Source organism: Chelonoidis abingdonii, chromosome 7 (assembly GCF_003597395.2).
Source record: "Chelonoidis abingdonii isolate Lonesome George chromosome 7, CheloAbing_2.0, whole genome shotgun sequence".
Taxonomy (NCBI): Eukaryota; Metazoa; Chordata; order Testudines; family Testudinidae; genus Chelonoidis; species Chelonoidis abingdonii.
In genome coordinates this window covers 7,721,836-7,738,883 of record NC_133775.1, presented here as the reverse complement: position 1 = coordinate 7,738,883, position 17,048 = coordinate 7,721,836, and the positions used below count along the sequence as shown (strand labels likewise).

The following is a 17,048-nucleotide window of genomic DNA, read 5'->3' as shown; positions in this document are numbered from 1 at the left end:
ACCATCAGCAATTATCTTTGAGAACTCCTGAAGGATGGGTGAAGTTCCAGAGTATGGGAAAAGGGCAAACATAGCACCTGTCTTTAAAAAGGAGAACAAAGAGAAAAATCGAATGCACAAGTACAAACTAAGGAATAATTGGCAAGGGGTAGTATAATTGAAAAGGGTCTGGGGGTTACAGTGGATCACAAATTGAATATGAGCCAACAATGTGATGTAGTTGCCAAAAAGGATATCATCATTCCAGGATGTATTAACAGGAGTGTCATATGTTAGACATGTGAGGTAATTGTTCTGCTCTGGTGAGGGCTTAGCTAGGATACTGTGTCCAGTTCTGCACATCACACTTTAGGAAAGATGTGGACAAATTGGAGAGAGTCCAGAGAAAGCAACAAAAATGGTAAAAGATTTAGCTAACCTGAAGAAAGGTTAAAAAAAACAAAAAACAAAAACCTGGTCATGTTTAGTCTTGAGAAAAGAAGACTGAGAGGGGATCTGATGGTCTTCAAATATGTTAAGGTCTGATAAAAAGAGGATGGGGGACATTTGCTTTCCATGTCCACTGAAGGAAGGATGAGAAGAAATGGAATTAATCTTCAGCAAGGAAGATTGAGGTTAGATAGGGGTAGTTAAACTCTTGAACAGACTTCTAAGGGAAGTTGTGGAATCTCAGTCATTGGAGGTTTTTAAGAACAGGTTGGACAAACACCTGTCAGGGATAGTTTAGGTTTACTTGATCCAGCTTCAGCACAGGGGCTAGACTTGATGTCTCAAAGTCCTTTACAACCCTACATGTCTCTGATTCTATTATTCTAAAGATAATGGAGCAAATAATCAAGCAATCAGTTTGCAGACACCTAAAGATAAAAAGGTGCAGTATATTTTGATCTTAGTAAGGCTTTTGATATTGCGTTGCATGACCTTCTCATAAACAAAGTAGGGAAATACAACCTAGATGGAGCTACTATAAGGTGGGTGCATAAGAGGTTGGAAAACTGTTCCTAACGTGTAGTTGTCATTGGTTCACCGTCAAGCTGGAAGAGAATTTTGAGTGGGGAACCAGGGATCAGTTCTGGGTCCAGTTCTGTTAAAAATATTCATCAATGAGTTAGATAATGGCATAGAGAGGACACTTATAAAGTTTATGGCTGATACCAAGTTGGAAGGGTTTGCAAGTGCTTTGGAGGATAGGATTAAAATTCAAAATGATCTGGACAAACGGGAAAAATGGTCTGAAGTAAATAGGATGAAATTCAATAAGAACAAATGCAAAGTACTCTACTTAGGGAGGAACAATCAATTACACACATCCAAAATTGGAAATGACTGCCTAGGAAGGAGTATTGCATAATGGGACCTGGAGTCATAGTGGATCACAAGCTAAAAATGAGTCAACAGTGTAACGCTGTTGCAAAAAGCAAACATTCTGGGATGTATCAGCAAGAATATTGTAAGCAAGACACAAGCAGTAATTTTTCTACTCTACTCTGTGCTGATTAGGCCTCAGCTGGAGCATTGTGTCCACTTCTGGGCTCCACATTTCAGGAAAGATATGGACAAACTTGAGAAATCCCAGCGAAGAGCAACAAAAATGATTAACATCTAGAAAACATCACCTATGAGGGAAGATTGAAAAAAATAGGTTTGTTTAATATGGAGTAGAGACGACTGAGGGGACATAACAGTCTTCAAGTACAGTTCTGGGCACTGCATTTCAAGAAAGATGTGGAGAAAGTGGAGAGGGTCCAGAGAAGAGCAACAAGAACATGACCTATGAAGGAAGGCTGAAAGAATTGGGTTTATTTAGTTGGGAAAAGAGAAGACTGAGAGGGGACATGATAGCAGTTTTCAGGTATCTAAAAGGGTGTCATCAGGAGGAGGGAGAAAACTTGTTCACCTTAGCCTCTAATGATAGAACAAGAAGCAATGGGCTTAAACTGCAGCAAGGGAGATTTAGGTTGGACATTAGGAAAAAGTTCCTAACTGTCAGGGTAGTTAAACACTGGAATAAATTGCCTAGAGAGGTTGTGGAATCTCCATCTCTGGAGATATTTAAGAGTAGGTTAGATAAATGTCTATCAGGGATGGTCAAGACAGTATTTGGTCCTGCCATGAGGGCAGGGGACTGGACTCGATGACCTCTCGAGGTCCCTTCCAGTCCTAGAGTCTATGAATCTATGAATCTATAAAAGAGTGTTACAGGGAAGAGGGAGAAAAATTATTGTCCTTAACTTCTGAGGCTAGGACAAGAAACAATGGGCTTAAATTGCAGCAACGGTGGTTTAGGTTGGACATTAGGAACAACTTAATGTTAGGTTGGTTAAGCACTGAAATAAACTGCCCAGGGAGGTTGTGGAATCTCCATCATCGGAGATTTTTAAGAGCAGATTAGACAAAAACCTGTCAAGGATGGTCTAGATAATATTTACTCCTGATTCAGCACAGGGGACTGGACTAGATGACCTCTCAAAGTCCCTTCCAGTCCTTCGATTCTATGATTCTATGTTAATGAACGTATTGCTAAGGGGAAATCTGATCTTTCATGGGAGTGTTGAACTGAAGAGGCAGGAGAGCTAGCAGGGATATCCCTGATGGATTGATTGATGACAAGATGTCATGTATCTGCAAAGGAACTGCTAATCCCATGCATGCTGCAGAACTGTTCATGGCGGAGGGGAGATTTAGCAACCACAAAGGCTATTGCAAGTAGTGGGATTTACTCATCTAAAGGATGACTATCCATATGAGCAAGAACTGGGCTTTTAAACTGTGAGCAGAACCCTCGTCTGCAATTTGTTTTGTACAGCACTGACTATGCTGTATGTTATAACATACTGAACAAAACAAAAAGAAAACTCTGCATTAAAAGAATGTTAAGGGTGCAATGTCAAGCACTCAAAAGTTGGGAAATGCTAGCTTTAAGGTTGACCATGCTAACACACTCCATGGGAAATTTCAGCATGAAGAGGTAAAGTTAGGTGATACCCATGTAATCAGTGGCGGAACTCTGAGATCAATTTTAGAGACATGGGGTAATTTATCATACACCTTTGACCACTGCACTTATCCTCTGCCTTCTCATCCAGCTCTTTGATGATTTCAAATAACCCCATTTTTAAAAAAATTTCCACCCCCCTAAAAAATATTTCTTTCTTGTTCTCCCAAATGCAGATTTTCTGATCCTTATCACAACTGCTGGAGGACCATGCTGGTCAGGATTCAGTTACAGATCGGTGTCAACTTCCCTAGATATACAAATGTCACCACATTCAATGGGAATTGGCACCTACCTGCCCTTTGTGCATTAGAAAATCTCCTCAATTTTTTTCTTGATGAACAGGATCATGGCATGCCATTTTTATTATTTTTTTAAAGCCTAGGACCATCATTTTCAAAATCGGCTACTGACTTTGGGTACCCAGTTTGAGACACGTTAAATTTCTCAAGTTGACCACATCAACTCAAAGGCAGTGACCACTTTTGAAAATGTCAACATATCCTATTTTCTGAGCAATACAATAAGGGAAAGTTCATTCCCTCTGAAACACCTGACATTGGCCATTGTCAGAAGACAGGATACTGGGATAGATGGACCATTGGACCCAGTGTGGCCATTCTTATGTTGTAAGTGGGGGACGGGAGGGAAGACACTTTTTAGTCATTGTTTGTAAAGAACTACTAAAGACTGAAAGATGTTACAAGAAGTCTAGCTAATAAAAGCAGCATTAGTAAATAGGTAGATAGTTAACATAAGGCCATCGATTGGTACGTAAGTATAGGATCTGTTGCTTCAGTAGAGGAGCTGTTATGCACTCCAAATAGCTCTCTTCAGGCAGCATCTAACAGGAGAGTCTTTGCAGATGTATCAATAGGGATTTTGCCCGGGAATGGACTTTAGGATTTGACTTAGCAATGAGAGACCTTGCTACGACTGTCTGCTCTTGAATATTTGCAGGGAAGTGGAGAAAAATCACAAAGCCATATTTTGCGAGAGGAGATGCTCAGGTTTGTGGATTAGCAATGTGTGAATTAGCAAGCTTCAGCTGAATTTAAATGTCTGCCCCCATGCATGACACAGTGTGTCTGTTTTAAATGGGAATATCACACTCTGCCAGATGATGTAAATTAGCCAAGCACTATTGACTTCAGTCGAGCTATGCCGATTTACACCAGCTGATGTTCTTGCTCCTTTGCATTTAGATTGGGCATTAACAGAGATTTAAAACGGCACTAATGTTTTTTAATTATGACCTTACCACAGTTTCTGTATGATTTCCTGGAATTTATTGTACATTTAGTAGGGCATGTAAATCAAAATGCACAGCGCATGGCAGAGGGGGCTGAGCAGGAGGAGTTCCTGGATGCCCTCATAAAACTTTAAAAGGCTTGAATGTCAGATTGAAACCCTTGGGGCCCTAAAACTTAAGTCTCAGGGCACTTCTACCTGCTGTTTCATCACATAAGCCTTTCACTGTTCATAAGCTGCAAACCCAAGATGATTATGACTTCCATTTCCCTGCAGTGTATTTAATTTCCCTTTACTGTTGTCATCATACCCATGTCTGAACCACCTTTCATCTCCTCCTACCAATCATCATCCTTTCAGTTGCAGCCAGTGATGCATAGTCTTTTTAAATAGAGTGTTCCTTGCAGGCTCTTATATCAAAATCTGTTTAACCTCTTGTGCTTTCAAGCTTAAGGAGAAACCAGTGTGCATTAGCAGCTCAATGTGTAACTGCACTCAGCAGAAGAGTCAGGGAATCTACACAGGGATACTGGAGTGTAAAGGGATAAATGTCATCAGGGATAGCTGTCTGGCTCGCTGGCTCACTTCGATGGATTAAATGTTTGCACATTGACTTTGACCCATTCCAACAGAAAATATCCCTGCTGGGCCAGATGCAGAAGGCTGTGGATGCTTACTGTGTGTTGACCTGTAGAGCTTCTTGGAGGAGGACAAGCCAGTGCAAATGCGCCTGGCACACCACTCACCATGCCCTAAGCTTGGTCCAATTGCTTGTTCTCCACTCTGACTGGGAGAATTATTCCAAATAAGGCTGTGGGCATGAAAGATGGCTGCAGTCTGACTGTATGGCAGGGATTGCTTCAAAGCATGATATAAACATACCTGGTAGAATGAGGAAGGCTCTGATCCCCTCTCCCACCACACCAAAAGCAGTTCTCCAGGGGCCCTTCCTCCCTGATCGCCATGGTTTTGTTTAGGGAGGAGAGTGCCTCATCCTCAGTGCTAGGAGGAGTCTTCCTCCTTCCCCTCTTATCCCCATTAGTCTGTCTATTTATGTGGCTTGTATAATATGGGGATGGACTTCATCCACTGTGGCTTCTGCTGTGATGTAATATAACAGAATGTCCCCATGGGGACACAGATGCTTCAGAAATGGTGTACCTGGTTGCAAGGCACCACTGGGGCTCACTCCTGGGTCGGTGAAAGCTGCAAAATAGTTGAATTAATTTCCTATAAACGGTCTGGGTTTCTGCTAGGAGTAGCTTCGGGTCGTTGCTCTCAGATTATATGAAGAAGAATGTCCTTGTCCCGCTGCAGGACGGAGGCACTGCACTTGCGTTAGCAGAGCAGTATGAAACTGTTAGTTTGGCCCCCTGCAAACATTTTCAGGGAAAATATGTGAGATGAAAACAGGACAACCCCATCCCCAAATTAGCTTTTTGCTTAGTCAGGAAATAGGGCTTTTTGGGGGCATTTTCAGGGACAGCTTGAATTTCTTCACATGGATGAGCTTTGTTCAGTGCCTCTTACTGGACTAGTCCTGGTACAAACCACTTGGCAGCCCGCAGCAAGCTCTGGCAGGGGCACTTTGTACAATTGGAAGAGAGGGTTCTGAATTCAGCCGTAATATCAAAGCTGGGAACTCCCTTATAAACTCAGAAATCCACATCACCTGAAAACAATAAAAGAGAGAACCCTTTTTGACCATTTTCTTTCTTTTTCTAAAATGTTCTGCAAATAACCTACTTAGCAAAACACATTTTAATTAGAAGTTAATTAACATCAGTTTCCAGACTGGATCCTATCATTTGACAATGAACTTGCAAGAGAGATGGAAAATATGTGATAAACTAATCTCCCTAAACCACATGTTTCCTAACACCAGTGAGGCTCCTATCATATTAGGGTTTCTTGTAAATGTCTAGCCCACTCATTTATTTTACCTGCCAAGTTTTATTATAATCTAAAAAAAAAATAGAATATGTTTTCATTATGAGGTTCAAAAAGCCATCAGTATGTATTGGCTCGCAGTGTTTTGAAGCACTTTGTTAATGAGGGATGAATAGAGAAAATAATTCCACCTCTCTTAATGTTTCCTCATATTTGGACCCAAACCCAAAGCCATTTTTGACAATTCTGAATATTTGATTAATTTTTGTTTTCATCAATGAGTTTTTACTTCCCCCTCATCTCTGACCTCCGCTTCTGGGTTTGGACATGGATAAGAGCAGCAGTGCTGAAATATCGTGGAATGGGCTGATCCCTGGTGTCTGTGGTCCAATTAGAAGCTGGGAGCACTGGAGATCTTCTGAGAGAATCTGTTTCAGAAAAATTAGTGTTGGGCCTTGGGTTTTCAAACCCCAAGAGGGATGGTTTCAGTCTGGGTTCCATTATATTCAAACCACCACTGTTTGTGGGAAAGAGATGTTCTGCTCAAAGTGCCCTGCTTTATCCTACCTTTAATTCTTATCCAACCAAAATCTAAACTTCGAACCCTTCAAGATCTCTCTATCACTGACATTAATACGGTACATAAAATGTAGCAGTGCATTGCAGTGTGTTTAGCAGACAAAATAGCACATTGAAGATTTCCATCATATGTTGCAGGATTTCCAGGTTCTCTTTCATTTGACCAATATGGTTTTCCTTTTTAGCCACAGAAATCCCTCACACATATTGGCCAACTTCTATTTCCATTTATGCTGCGAGCAGAGTCTGGCCTATCTGTTCCACATATTGTTCTACTAATAGCCAAGTGAACGATTCCTCTTGACTGAGTTCAGTATATCTTCTCAGTCATTAGAAACCCCACTAAGCTGCATCTTAGGGCATGTCTACATTACGTGCTGGATTGACGGGCAGCGATCGATCCGGCAGAAGTCGATTTATCGTGTCTAGTCTGGACGCAATAAATCGACTGTTGAGCGTTCTCCCATCGACTCCGGTACTCCACTAGGGCGAGAGGTGCAGGCGGAGTCGACAGGAGAGCATCAGCCTTCAACTTACTGCAGTGAAGACACCACGGTAAGTTGATCTAAGTACATTGACTTCAGCTACATTATTCACGTAGCTGAAGTTGCATAACTTAGATTGACAACCCCCCCCCCCCCGCCCAGGTAAACCAGGCTTTAGTAATGTACTAGTGAGCCCAAGGTGGTGGTGTTGGTTATATACTGGATGTGAACCTCATTGAGCATCTAAAGAAAATCCCATATAATTCACTTCCAATTTGCGACATAAACAAGTTAATAGCAAGCAGAAATCTTTTATAAGTCACTTTACTTTAATTGAAATATCATTTAATTGGCAATTATCTTAATTGATACACAGGGCATAAATATTGTGCTCTGGAAAGGTTCCAGGCCTCCTTTATTAGAGTATTAAGCCACAACATATGCAGATTACACTGAAATACCACTGTAGCATTTGTTGCAAGAAATCTCTCTCTCTTTCTCTCTCACTCTCTCTTTCTTTCTAATATTGGAGACAGATGTAAAATATAAGACTATATTATATATATTAGCAGAAAAATGATCATAAAGACATATTGAATATAATTGTCAACATAGTCTCTTAAATAATTTCAAATGATCCATTCTAAGGGGTTTCTACAAGTTTTAACACTCTACTTTTGTGGAAATCGACTTTCAAGTCAGTCAGGGTGGAGATTAGATCCAAAGATTTAAAACCCCCATAGATCAAAAGCAGATGCTCTTAGAAGACATTTCAGCCTAGACAGGCCGTCTGGGGACATTGTTACAGCGGGAAAAGACAATTTATCATTAAAACATGAAAGCCTCAGTTCAATAATAACCAGATGTATATGAAAAAAGGATGGGTGTCAGGGTCTTGATTCATTTGTCTCCCTTTAGAAATCATCTTTATCCAGTACTTAGGACCCGAGTGCAGATTCTTTGATGCCAAGACATAATATAAGGAAAACTGAAACATTTCACTTTGTAAATCCTCAGTGATTGTCAAAGAAATTTTAATCATATAAAAATCTGGGGTACCCTAGGTAAAGATAAGCAGCAATCAACTTGAGGAGCAGAGTCTGGGGGCTAAAATAAAGAGAGAGATGATCTGGAAAATGTATTCCAATGTTTTCTCCTTTTTCCATCAACTGTTCTTTCACATTCACAAAATTAAATTCAGCAATAATGCATTGCCTTGACATGTAGGACCTTTCTTCTAAATTCTTTGTACAGGGCTGGATCTAGGTTTTTTGCCACCCGAGCAAAACAAAAACAAAAAAACCCTCCAAGTGTACGACTGCCGAAGCAATAAATAAATAAATTAATTAAATAAAAAGCTTAAACTAATCCTGCTTCCATGTAAAATAGGTATTATTGTACCCATTCATCTATAGAGAAACTGAGGCACTGAGGGAACAAATGACTTGTCCACTGTCAGTGTAAGAGTCAGGTAGCAAAACCCAGGAATCCCAATTTCCCAATCCCCTGCTCTAACCACTAGAGAGCATTCACTCCACAGTAAAGTATATAGCACTGTCTCATAGGAAATCCAGCTGCACTTCCCAGTAAGTGGCAAGTAGATTGTCCTCTTCATTCTGCATTTTAGTTTTGGCTTACATGCCTTGCTATGGGATAGCAGGTGTAATTAATGACAATATTTGTTATTAAATGTTTGAAATGCATTAGAGCAATCCTAATTCAGTGATCTTAAACTGCAGCTTAATAGTGTCTTGCGAAGGAGTGCATCTAAGTAGTTAGAGCAGGCAACTTTTGCTTTTTAGTCTTGGCTCTGCTACTGAATAAGTCTCAGATCAATCTATGTGAGTCTCCACTAACCCATCTGTAAAATGAATTAAAAAAACCCTTTGCCTATCTCACAGGAGCACTATAATATTTTGTGGATGAAAAGTACAACATACACATTCTTATTATTGCCTCAAGAACTCTGATTTCTTATTGTGCTGGACAGAGCTGCTCTGGACTTTTTCAACTACACATTTTTTTACTTTAGAAAATACTGATAAACTGAAACACAAACTGTTTGTGGGAAAGTATCTGCTTGGATGCATCACCTGATTTGAAAAGAAAAATGGACAACAATTGTTACAAATTGTCAAAATGTTCGACATTTTCAAAATGAAAAGGTTTGTTTTCTGGTTCAAAACACCCTTTTCAGTTTGAAATTTTGTTTATTCCTACGAACCGCAACAACAAAGGTTAGAAGAAATGTCAAAATCAAAAGGAAATATTTTCAAAATGATCAAAACAAAACGTTCTGATTAACTGGGTCTGATTTGTGTGTGTGTGTGTGTGTGTGTTAATTATTGGTTCATGACAATTTGGGAGATTTCAAATGTTTGTTCCAGTTTGGGACAGGAAAAAACTAAAAATCTCGAACACTCGAAGGATTGGAAAACCACTTTCTGTCCAGCTGTAGTGCTGAAGCAAAGGGCTAACCATTGTGCCAAATTGTTTTTGCAATACAGATGCACAATCAAGGTATGTTTGCGGGGCAGGTGCTGGACCGGCTGTTCTAGCTCTGCTGGCAGGGCTGTATCCTGTAAATTTTAATATTCAGGGAGAACCTAGTATCCACTTTCCAGCCTAGGGCACTCACATATCCTTCCCCCACCACTCCCAACCAACCAACCTGCTTGCACAGAGTCCAGGCAACCTTTATTGTTTCCAAGGGCTTGGGAGTGATTGCTTGGTTTCTATTCTCATCCCCCTTTGGTGTCTGGAGGTTTCGTGCCCCAGGGTTATCAGACTGTGCTATTGGCTAATATTGTCAGCAACTCAGCTGCCTCTGAGCATGGTTGCCTAGCAACCCAATGACCTGGGCTGGGCCCAATAGACCCACACTTAGTGACTGTCTTCCCTGATTGGTCTGAAGAGCCAATGGACCACCATTTAAGCCCTGGAGCCACAGCAACACAGTGGATGGACAATGCATTCCACAGGGGCAGCTGCCTCGGACCTGTATCTTGTCCAGGCCTTGCTCCTTCTCCTTGCCTGCTTCACTCCAGTACTGGTCCCAAGAGATAGCTTGGTCTGCTGTACATGTGTGGCTGATGCCTCCGGGGCTGGTGTGCCCTCCTCAGACAAGGTTTTCCTGTTCTAGCTAATGCTAGCAGATGCTGTTTCTCAGGACTGAGTGGCCCATGGAATAAAATGGCAGGAGTGGGTTTTGGAGTAGACTTGTGTGCAGTCCTTATTGTACAGGAAAAACTGTTTCAGTGAACTACTTCCTGAAATGTGGGCCCTTCAGAGAAGCCGTTACAGTAGAAGAGAATGGAATGATTGGAAAACATGAGCCCACTTCTCTCAGTCATAAAGTCTTGATTAGAAAGGCAGTTTCGCTGGTAATAGACAGTACTTGTTCTCTTCTCTCTCAAAAAATGTATGTATTAATTGAGTATACAGAAGTGCGTCAAACACTTGTGTGTTTCTACCGGCAATATACAGATCTTCTTGGGAAAATGAATTCCAAAGAAGTGGATGCAGTATGGCAGGTGATCATAGGAGCAAGAGTTGTGATGACTCCAAAGCAGCAAGAATTCCTGAAATTAGAATCCAGTTGGATGACTTCTTTACGTCTTTCAGAGATGACAGCAGAAGCTGCATATCAATCAGGTGCACATCAAGCTTCAGTGACAGCTCGCAATTGTATGCAGCTGGTGAAAACACAGGTACAAGAGGCATGACAGCTATCACGGAAAGCAGAGACCATGTTAGCAGAAGCTCAGACAGAAGAGCTCACTAATACAAAAGTTGAGGAATCATCACAGCCAGGCAGTATCCAGCCCTAATCCTTGTCTGCCTCTGAACTCCTGCTCCAACTCTGAACTTCGAGCTCCACTCACTGGCTTGTCTTCTGACCACAACTCTGGCTTCATCCTTCAATTTTTGCTTTGACCACTAGGTCAGACTCCTGCTCCAATCCCTAGGTTGCACTGCTTACAACTTGGTGCATGTGACAAATCTTGTCTTATGGCTTTAGGGTGGGTGAGTCACCAGCTGAAAGCCTATGTTTGATGTGGGAGCAGAAAAGCGTGATTCCCTCCCTTCCGTTCTACACTCATCAGCTCAGTCTTTGGCTGTACTGTGCCAACAACATATAACATCCCATAATCCCTAGAGTGCCATACTGATTGTTTAGGTAGATACTTACTTATCCAAGGCCAATGTAACTATAATACCTTAGCACATGTTTAGGGAATTTCTAATGGTTCATGAGGAGCTTCATTAGAGATTATGAGAAAAATACCCAGTAGATCTAGGGTTTGGGGGGTGGGGGAGGGTTTCCCTGGCCTGCTGCCCGACATGCTTTCTGCCCCCATGAAGGCCTTAAATGGATTGAGGGTGCTGGTAATGATAGGCCACAGGACCCAAATATGTACAGCGCAAGGTGTCCCATGGGGTAAAGGGGAAAGTGTCATTTGGACAGACTGTATCTCCAGTAGCCAGAGCTAAGTGGCAGGGTGAGAGGAGGTAGCTGAGTGAGATGAAGGGGGTGGAAGGGAGGATGGGCTGTATGATTAGAAACTGCCCAGCTATGCTGAACATTGTAGATCTGAACCAATGTTTGGGATCAGAGTAGAAACCAGAGCCCACCCTGTGTCGGATGGTTGCAAGGTTTGCTCTATTTCAATTTCTTGTAAAGCCCTCCTGGTCCACACTTAGCCAAAAAAGCTTCAGCTACAACATTGAGAGAAGATGTCTGGTGGTTAGAAAAATTAGAAAATAGATACTGCCATTGCCAAGGCTGCGGTAAGTCTCCTTGAAGTTTGTCAGCTTAGGAAGAATCTAGACTTGCCTGTTAACTAGAAATTGTTGAAGCTTCCAACAAGACCGTGCCGTCCATTATGCCAGTGGGTGGGGGTGGTGTGGGAAGGGGGAGAAGCATATTCTAAGCTAACAAGAACTATTATGTTAGGAAACTGACAGCTTTCCAGAGAATGGTTTCAGCTGAATGAAGAATTTCCATCCTGGAAAAATGCAGTGATCTATATTTTTGCTTTTCCCTCTGGGTTCCTAGTGCTACATGTTTTGTGAGACGCGATCAGTCAAAATACTGAGTGAATTGTAATAACATAGGTACAAATGATTTGGGGAAGCATGGGAGGGACATCTCTCTCTCAATATTTTACTATCCCATTGCTGTCCCTCCTCTATGCAGTTGCGGAATGGAAGTGTTCTCTCTCCTGGTTCAGCATACCCGGATTTTCATAAATGGTTGCCCCTGCAATAGCTTTGCAAAATGCTACACACAAGTATTGATGGATAGAAATACATTTTATTGTCCTGGAGCTTCGCTGTTGGAGGAGGAGGAGGAGTTCTGCGGCAAGTTCTCTGCCTCCATCAGAAATATTTATAAACAGATCTGGGCTTGAGCAGTAAAATCTGGATCCAGGTCTAGAACTCTGCTACTACCACAAAGCAGTGGTGCCAATGGAGACATTTCTTGGGCAAAGGGGGGAGAGGAGGGAGGCAAATTCAGCTCCTTGCCCCCTCCCCCACTGGCAGGGACCATGTTCTGGTGTCTGCTCCCCTCCTTCTCCTGAAGGGACTCCAAATCTCCCCTCTTTCATACTCACACGGTGCATGATCTGGTGCCTCCAAGAGTCCAGTTCTCAAAGGAGTTTCCTGCACACTGGTATACAGAAATAGACTCCCTCCATTTCAGCTGGTAACACTATTTGTCTCAGCTTCTCCTCCATCTAAACAGAAGAGTGGTTGGGCAAATTTGAGTGGCATTGCAGCCCTGTGACAAAATCTCTGACTGAAATTTGTCCTGGCCACCCATCTGTTTGTATAGAGAAGCAACCGAGTCAAATGTCAGTGGGGTTGTGACTAGCTGGAGCGATGTTCCTCACTGTTCTGGCAGCAGCCATACTGGTTTGGTATGGGACCACTGCTTAAAAATAGTCTGGCCATGGGCCCCTCGGCTCCACAGCCTATGGAATTTTGAGTAAGAGCACAAACTTTGGTCCCCACCCTCAAGCTCCCTCCAGTTGGTGCCACTACCTCAAAGGTCAGGGTGTATTGGCTCTTCCTACTTCCAGTAATTGAATGAAAAATTGATGGGGGGGGGGTACACATGTCTGGGATACCAGGGGTTAGAAGATGGATGTCAAGTAGAAACATGAGCCTCATATGGGCAACTGTAGTTTTGGTTGCACATACGCTTTTCGTTCACGTCTACCTCTGCTTTTAATTAGAGCTGGTCAGGAATTGTTTGATGAAATGCTTTTTCATCAGAAAATGTCAGTGTGCTGTCATTGAAACTGTTTGCTGGAAAGGATCGGTTTCAATGAATTTCCAGTTTCAAAAGATTTTTGAAAAAGGAAAAAGAAGTTTTGAAATTGTCAAAATAAGCTATTATGAAAATTTCAAAACAAAAGAGTTCAGCTTTTTGGTTCAGAACAAACTTTTGGTTAAAACTTTGTTAATTTAAGATGAAAAAAAAACTGTAAAAAAATACAAAAGGTTGAGCTTCAAATGAAACATTTCAAAATTATTGGAAACAATATGCTTTGATCGACCCAATCTGATTTTTATTTATTTATTTATTTATTTGCATTTCAGTTTGCGAAAACGGCAAGATTTCAAATCTTTGGCCTGATTCAGGACAGGAAAATATCCTGAAAATTCCCACGGAATGGGAAAACTGTTTCCTGCCCAGCCTACTTCTAATGTTAAACACGTACTGATCTGTCTAGGTATGTCTTATGAGCCTATCACCCTGGTACCCTTTTTAAAACTCAGGCGCAACGGACCCGAGTTTTGGAAAGCAGAGCTATACCTGCACACACATTTCAATGCACATTCATGGTCATTTAGTTTTGTGTGTGTGATTGCTATAATGGTGAATGAAAATGGCTAGTCGAATGCCTAGCTAGCTATTAGCATGCATGAATATCCAATTTGCACACATATTTTAGGCAAATAAATGCATAAACATTAGTGCGCAAGTGTGTGTACAAAAATTGACATGGATATTGGGCCTCTATTTTTAACAATCAGCACATAAAGTGCATAAAATAAGCATATTTTTACAGGATGTTCAACCAAAGGTTTCAGTTTGGGAAACAAAAACACACAATATACTGGAAACATGAGACTTCATTCATATCCGGAATATAAAATACTCTAGAGTCTTATGAGTCCATGCTTAAATTTAGGTTTTTATTTAATTTTAGATACCCTCTAGCCTTGATTCATCCTTCTGCGGAAGGTGCGTTTAATATTCAGACTTCCACCGACAAGTATGTTCCAGACAGGTTTTGTTCAGTGAAACAGATCTATCAAAACACCTGGTGGAAACACATTTAGTAACCAAGAATTTTCCTCCTTTCAATGTAAATGCATAGTGCAATCTGATCCAAAATGTCTCATTTCTGACATGCATTACTTAGTTTTGGTGTGTGGTCACCAGAAGTTTGCTGTTTCAAAACACAAATTTGCAGCTTCAGAACTTTTGTATCTTTGTGATGGTATATTGGGTTTAGATGTGTGTTTACCTCCTTTTCATGAAAGATTCCCAGCATGCTTTAATATACACCTCTACCCCCATAGAACGCGACCCGATATAACATGAATTTGGATATAATGCAGTAAAGCAGCAGGGAGTCCCAAGCCCTTTAAAGCACCACCTGAGCCCCACTGCTTTACTGCATTATATCCAAATTCATGTGGAGCCATGGGCCCTTTAAATCCCCGCCCAAGCCCCGCTGCCTGAGCTCCAGCGGTGATTGAAAGGGCCTGGGACTCCCCGCAATGGCAGGAGCACTGAGCCCTTTAAATCACTGCCAGGAAAGCCAGTCCAGTCTGGCACAGCATACCGGCTCTTGCCAGTACGCTGTACCGGACCAAACTCAATATAACGTGGTCTCACCTATAAGGCTCCCGAGGACCGCGTTATATCACGGTAGAGGTGTATGTATTAATACATTAATATGTACATTAATATATGAGATTAAAGTAGATCTTGCAGCACTCCTTGGAGATAGGTAGGTATTTTCATGCCTGTTTTACACCAGGTAAACTAAGGGGATGATTACACTACAGCCATTACAGAACAGCATATGTAAACTTTTCCTACATCAGTGAAATGGGATTTTTCCATGATGTAGGTAATCTGAGAGGCAGTAGCTGGGCTGATGGGATAATTCTTTTGTGGACCTAGCTGCATCTATACTGGGGGCTAGGTTGACCTAACTATGGACTCAAGGAACATTTTTCAAAATCCTGAGCAACATTGCTAGGTAGATCTAATATTTAAGTGTAGACCAGCCCTAAAGCTCATCAAAGTCCCAACCAATATTTTCCAAAGTATTTTCTAATTTAAATGTATCTCAATATTTGATTCCTCAACTTGATATTTCGGGCCAATTTTCAGCAGTGCTCGACACCAACAGCTTCCTCTGACTTCGGCGAGCATTTTAAACCTAAAATGTCTCAATTTGGACCTCAAAATGTATGGACGCTTTTGAAAATGTACATGTATAGCAAGCCCAAAGCCTGGAGTCAGAATGGATATGCAGGAATGTGAAGGATAGTCTTTTATTTAGGGCCCTAGTCTAGAACTCACAAGCTCCGGGTTCAGTTCATGGCTTTGCCACAAACTCCCTGTGTGACCTTGGCCATGTCACTTAATTCCTCTTTGTCTCAAATCCCACCTGTAAATTGAGGATAATAATACTTCCTTTCTTTCTTTTGTATATTTAGACTGTAAGCTCACCTTTTCTTACAACACTGAGCACAATGGGGCCTTGATCTTTGTCAGGGTATTTAGGCATTACTAAAATACGAATTAATAATAATAATAATAACAGCAACTTTAGAAAATGCTCATTCTGTTTCTCCTGCTGCTCCATTTCCTTCCCTACAAATCCTTTTAAAAGTCACTGGGGCTATCCCTGTATTCATTGTATTCATTCTAGATGAGGCACTTATTTTTCAGAATCTCCCTTTTCCCACTTGCTTGACTCTAAAGGCCTGGGTGATTGCACTGGTGACGTAAAATGAATGTGGTTTGCTGATAAATGTGCATAATGGTTCAAGACTACTCCAGTGAATAAACATGATTTCCCAAAGCCAACTGATGCATGAGAGTGCCTTTGATTAAACAGGCTAAGTGCTGTATGCTACTGGTGCATGAAGCTGTTATTTATCAGCCAAAAATTTGTGCTGGGAATGAACATAATTCATTGAGCCTTAACTGGAGACCACTTGAGCTTTCCTCTCATCAGACCACTTTGTGGAAAGAAGTGTAATGGAAGTTAGAGTAAAGCCAGACAGAGCAGGGGATTTTTAGTTGGGGAGACCTGGGAAAAAATTCATCTGAAACATTTTTCTGGGGAAAATGGAGATTTGGCAACACCAAAATGTTTCGCAAATTTGGGTCAATTTCATGAATTGTTCATTTTGGGAAAAAGGCTAAAGCAAATCAAACAAAAAAAAAGTTTTGTTTCAAAATGTTCAAAATGAAACATTTCAATATTTTGGTTTGAAATGACATTTCATTCCAAAATTGTCTTTAATTTGACTTTAGTAAAATTGAAAACATTTAAAAATGATCAAAATTAAAATTAAACATTTCAGTTTTGTGAAAACAAAATTTTTTTTTTAACCTTGAATCATTTTTTTTTACTTTTTTCAAAATGGCCAGTGGCCGGAAACACCTGTTATTTGTCCAACTGTAGTCCTGGCTTCTACTCCCAGCTGTCAGGGTCAGGAAGAAGTTTGCTCTTTTCCCAATAGTCTCAAAACCACTGTGAGTAAGTTCCTTCTCACCCATTTTGCACATCCAGCTGAACAAGGAC

The 17,048-nt window shown here is 41.2% G+C and overlaps 1 protein-coding gene and 1 pseudogene across 2 annotated transcripts in view; both read left to right on the top strand.

Moving 5' to 3' along the window:
- TRABD2B (TraB domain containing 2B) overlaps positions 1-17,048 on the top strand; it is a 447,226-nt gene that overhangs the window by 92,043 nt on the left and 338,135 nt on the right. The gene's annotated exons all lie outside the window — the stretch shown is intronic.
- LOC116839232 (diablo IAP-binding mitochondrial protein pseudogene) lies at positions 10,318-11,030 on the top strand (annotated as a pseudogene).